Source organism: Pinus tabuliformis, chromosome 1_1, assembly GCF_031772625.1.
Source record: "Pinus tabuliformis cultivar Carrire ecotype Pingquan chromosome 1_1, CPIR1, whole genome shotgun sequence".
In the NCBI taxonomy this organism is placed as follows: Eukaryota; Viridiplantae; Streptophyta; class Pinopsida; order Pinales; family Pinaceae; genus Pinus; species Pinus tabuliformis.
The window spans coordinates 425,853,057-425,859,056 of NC_142297.1; positions in this window are offsets into that span (position 1 = coordinate 425,853,057).

Here is a 6,000-nt window from a genome sequence, read left to right on the forward strand (position 1 = left end):
CAATGGCACTGATAGGAAACAGTGGGATAAAGATTTGAATGAACTATGGCACAGGAGGATGGGGCACTTACACCATGGAGCTCTAAGAATTCTCAGGAAAATAGTGTCGAGAGTTCTAGAATAAGTACCTAACAAGATGATGCATGCCGAGGATGCGCACTAGGCAAGTATGCTAAGGCAACATTTTCCAGAAGCAACAATAGTGCTAAGAGTGTTCTGGGATTGATACACTCCTGCGGACCCATGTCCACAAAGCTCTTAGTGGTGCTGAATATTTCGTCACCTTCATTGATGACCATTCCAGAAAGGCTTGGATCTACTTTTTGAAAACCAAGGATGAGGTTTTTGGTCGATTCAAAGAGTTCAAGGCTTTAGTTGAGAATCTGATAGGAAAGAAGATAAGGATATTGCGCTCAAACAATGGTGGAGAATACATCGACAAGGACTTCACTGATTTTTGCGCAAGGGAAGGCATTAGAAGAGAGTGGACAACCCCCTATAATCCGGAGCAGAATGGAGTAGCAGAAAGGAAGAACCAGACTATTGTTGAAGCAACCAGGGCAATGTTGTATGATCAGGATATGCCCAAGTTTCTATGGGCAGAAGCATGCAACACGACAGTGTATATCCAGAACATGACTCCTCACAGGGCATTAGGTAAGATTACTCCGGAGAGTGTCTTCACTAGTAAGAAGCCTGAAGTGAGTCATTTCAGGATATTTGGGAGTTTGGCATACACCATGTACCCAAAGAGAAGAGGAAGAAATTGGATCAGACTGCAGAGAAAGGATATCTTGTAGGATATAGTGAGAATGCTAAGGCATATAGAATCTATCTTCTGGGGAATAGGAAGATCGTAATTCGACGGGATGTGAAGTTCATGGAGGACAGAGCCTTCAGAAAATCCCGAGAAATGCCTTCCAAAGAGCAGTCAAAGGATGATTCGTTGGTACAGCCACTTCGACCAGTAGAAACTAGTGCTAGTATTTCTCCTAAAGACAAAACTCTAGAGGTGGAGCCTTAGGAAGAGGAGGAGCAGATAGATATACCCACTACTAGTGGTAGAGCGAGCCGAGAACTTCGACAGATACTACAAGATGCAGAGGATTTTGTCGGGGCGTCCAGGAACGAGAAAAGGGAGCGTAGACAGCCTGACAGATACCAAGCCTTGGTGGCTCAAGTTGGAGAACCCTCTAGTTTTTAGGAGGTCGTTCAACATCAAGTATGGGTAGATGCTATGGTGGAGGAATACAGCTCCATAATGGTCAATGATGTCTGGGAAGTGGTACCTAGGCCTCAGGACAGGTCAGTTGTAGGGTCGAGATGGCTCTACAAAGTCAAATACGCTGCAGATGGCAGCATAGAAAAATACAAAGCGAGGTTTGTGGCTAAGGGGTTTGCTTAGAAGGAAGGGATAGACTAAGAAGGAACCTTTGCCCCAGTAGCTAAGTATACTTCTATTAGATCTGTGATATCCCTTGCAGCTCAGATGGGGTGGGAGATTCACCAGATGGATGCCAAGACGTCGTTCTTGAACGGGGTGATAGAAGTATACATTGAACAACCATAAGGTTTTGAGACTCATGAGAAGGAATCTCATGTATGTAGGTTGAAGAAAGCTCTGTATGGGCTTAAACATGCACTTAGAGCATGGTATGGTCGAATTGATGGCTACTTGCAGAAGATGGGATTCGTTAAGAGTGACGCAAATCCTAACCTCTATTATTTGGTCGTAGAGAATGAGCCTCTAATATTGGTTTTATATCTGGATGATCTCTTTCTAACAGGATCATCCAGGCTCATCAAAGATTGCAAGGAGAACCTAGCCACAAAATTTGACATGAAGGATTTGGGACAGATGCATTATTTCCTGGGGTTGGAAGTTTGGTAGCAGAAGGGTGAAATTTTCCTTGGGCAAGGGAGATACGCTACAGAGATTTTGAAAAGGTTCAGAATGCAGGACTGTAGACCTATGGCTACTCCAATGATCACCAACTGGAAGAAGATTGATGCATCCGAAAATAAAGAAGTCGATCCCACCTTGTACAGGAAACTCATAGGGTCCCTAATGTATCTTGTCAATACCAGGCCAGACTTTTGTTACGCTGTCAACACCCTCAGTTAGTGCATGGTAGAACCAAAGAGGGCGCACTGGGCAGCAACCAAGCATGTTCTCAGATATATACGAGGAACAGTCGAGCATGGACTGATGTACACCCAAGGCAATGACATCAAGTTGAGTGGGTTCACTAACGCAGATTGGGTTGGAAGTTCAGTAGATCGGAAAAGTACCATTGGGTACTGTTTCAACATTGGATCAGGAACGACCTCCTGGTGTAGTAGGAAACATAAATTCGTGGCTCTGAACTCAGCTAAAGCTGAGTATATGGCAACTAGCACAGCTTCGTGTGAAGCCATATGGCTTAGGAAATTGCTTGTGAATCTATTGAGGAGAAAGATGGAAGCGACTAGTATTTTGTGTGATAATCAAAGTTGCATCAAGCTCTCTGAGAATCCAGTCTTTCATGATTGGTCGAAGCACATTGATATTAGGTGTCACTTTATCAGAGACTGTGTCCAACGAGGGGCAGTACAGTTGAGGTACACCCCAACAGGAGAACAGGTGGTAGACATTCTCACCAAGGCCCTAGGAAGAACAAAGTTTGTTTACTTCAGGGAGAAGATGGGGATGGTGAAGAATTCGTTTCAGTAGCAGAAGCGGATAGTTGCAGTGCAGTAGTTAGCAGTGACAGTGCTATGGGCAGCATGATGCAACATATTTAGAGGGAGCTGTGGTACAGATGTTGCAATGATAGTTACAGTGTCATGGGCAACAGTATAGGTTGCAGTAGCACAGTGGATGATGGGTAGTTGACCAAGCACCAACAACGTAGAGGACCGATGTTGTGGATTAGTGTGATGCTTCTATTGGGAAGTACTCCTAGCGCACATTCCTCACTAAGAGAGAGTGTTGATTTTGGGTAACATTGGATGTGATCTAGCTCAGAAATTTTGTGGAGGGGCTAGAACACATGAGGTCTCCAAGACCCATAAATCGTTTGGAGAAATTCCACCCGGATGAGGAGTTATTAAAACAATTAATACTTTTAATGGGTTCCTAAGTCTAAACTTAGGAAAATAAAAATATTAATGAGTATTAATAAAGATACGGGTGAGAAGCTTATAAGAGACGAGGATCAAGTCTGTTTTAACCTTAGCTGTTGATTAGAGATTTAATCTCGACCTTTGATTCATCAACAAGAAAAGTATAAGAGAAGACTTGAGAGTCATTTGGAGATACACTAGGCAAATACTCAGTACCCCTAGGGAAATCGATTCTCAAGGAGAAGGAGTTCGATTTTAGAGGGAGAGTTGCAGGGTGGAGGAAGAGGAGGGCATCAACAGCATTTAGTGATTGAGGAGGAGGTGGCGCAGGGCATATGAGAGACAGCACAGAGGGAAGAGCAGGTAGACAACACCATTGGAGACGCAGTCCTCACGTAGAGTGATGCAGAGGTGGGTGAAGGGTCTCCAGGGTGTCAGAACTTCTCCAGGAAGAAGAGAAACTTTGTCTCAAGTGTTTTCTCTCAGTAGTGTCTCAGTTTCTCTATGAAATCATTCCTTGTAAAGCGATTGTTGTCGAAGATTAATAAAACCCTCATCTATTGCACCGATTTTCCCACATTGTGTTTTTCCAAGGACAATTGTCCAAAAACAACTGCGTTGATGTGATTGATTCTTCTGCTTGTATATCACTGTTATTTTCTCTATGTAATTATGTGATAACTAGAGTAGAATTTATTTTAATATTTATTGAAGGGTTTTTCGTCAATGTTCCACCAAGGTTCCGGGATGAGGGGGCAAGGGAGCGAGGGGGCGCGGGAGCGGCCTATGCAAAAGCTCCCTACCATTTTTTAGGAAATTTGGGGGAGCGTCAGGGTCTTAAAAAATTATAAATATAAATATAATTTATTAATTGAGTCCACTATTACAATTTGGTTTGAATTGAAAAGCTGCAAAGCATGATCATTGATATGAATTCCTAAAGCAAGAAAGCAATGAATTTAAAATTTACACAATCCTTCTTAGAAGAAAACTTAAACAAAGAGAGAATTGTCCTTCTTAGAAGAAAACTTAAACATAGAGAGAACTCAGAACTATAGTGGATTATGTATAATGATTTTGATTTTTGAGAAACTGGACTTCTAAGTTCTCGACATATTAGTTAGGCAGGCCGTAGATTTTCAACTGATAATATTAATATATGAATAGCCTATTTGGCAATGCTTCCATAGGACTAGCCCATAGGTCTGATATACCTTCACAATTTTGTTTTAGATACTGCTAACCTAGAGAAAAAGTCTAAAAGAAATCATTTTTGGAACTTGGACTAAACGGAACCTGGATGCTTTTTCCACAGGTAAAGACCATAGGCCTAATATAGTAATAGGCTGACTGTCTATTGTTTATTCAGTTCCCAGGTAACCATTGCGACAGCCATAACCTTGTGCCATAGATTTTTCCTTCGGCAATCTCATGCAAAAAATGATAGACACGTAAGTGGAAGTTACTTTCTTCTTTTCATGTTGTTAGACTGCTTAGTTAGTTTCCATTTTACAGATCCTGCTGGTTTCTTTCTTTGAGCGAATGTATATTTTGAACCCTTTAAGTTCTCATGGGATCAAAATTAGATGTCAGGGCAGAATTTTGAGAAATCATATAGGAAAGTAGTTGGGTGGTTGGTGGAATATTAACATTCTGTATTTTAATCAGGTCTTATTATATCAACAATATTATATTTCAGTCAGGTCTCATCAACACAACGCATGGTAGTCAAGGAGGCAGTCTTTTAAGTTTTTACAAGTCGGATTTTTCACCCAAAATAGTCAAATCCACTTTTCAGAACATGTGACAGTAGGCTCTTTTCCTAAACCTACTATCACCATGAACGGGGAGAGCCCATATTGAACCAATTCAAGGTCTTGGTTTTCCTAGCTTTCACTTTCAACAAATTGTATTAATTCACTGACTTTTTTTAGGTAATTTACCTTTTGTATACAATTCCTAATACAATCAATAATGATACAGGCACTGTTTATTAAAATCCGAACAGTGAAATCCAACGTTGTGAGTGGAGCGCTTAGCGAACTTGCAAAGGTTGTGAGTGTGTTGTTCATGGTTCAGGGTGTCGTTTTTATAACATGAAACAACGATTTTCCAAAACCCTAAACGTTAATTAACTCTTAATTAAAGATTAAGTTCAGCGTTTAGTTAATTAAAATGGTTTTTAATGCATTAAAGGTGTGCCACGTCCCCCCTCGTCCCCCCACGTCCCCTCTTGCCCCCCCTCGTCCCCTCTCGTCCCCCTACGCCCCCCCACGTCCCCTCTCGCCCCCCCTCGTCCCCTCTCGTGCCCCCACGCCCCCCACGTCCCCCCACATCCCCCTTTTCGGAAACGCCCCCTCAGGGAAGGGAAACGTTTCCCTGGCACGTCCCCCTGAGTTTCCTCCATTTTGGGAGCGTGGGGAAACGTCCCCTACTCGTCCCCAAGTCCCCGGAGTGCGGGGGAGCGAGGAAACTAGACCCCTAGCGGGGGGGGGCGAGTCCCCATGGAACACTGTTTTTCGTAAATAACTTATTGTGAGAAATAAGTAGGTGAAATAAATCAGTTACTATAGTAGAATTCCGTATTAGAAATTTTCACAGGTAGGTGTATTTAAGGAAGTAAATCTATTTAAGGTTGAAGAAGTATTAATGCACTTACAAGCTTGCCCTCTTATGAAGGTGTTTCTAGTATGTTGTCTACAAAAGATGGGTTGTTACAATTTTCTCAGCTGCCAGTAGGGATCTAGAATTTTCTCCTTTATAGTTCTTCCATCTTGACCAACTAGTTGGCACTTCCACGAACTCAAAACTTCATGGCACACTTAGAAACTAGCAAATAAAGAGCAATGTAGTGGTTAAGCATTCTATTGTTGGTGGTGCCACACAACTACTTCT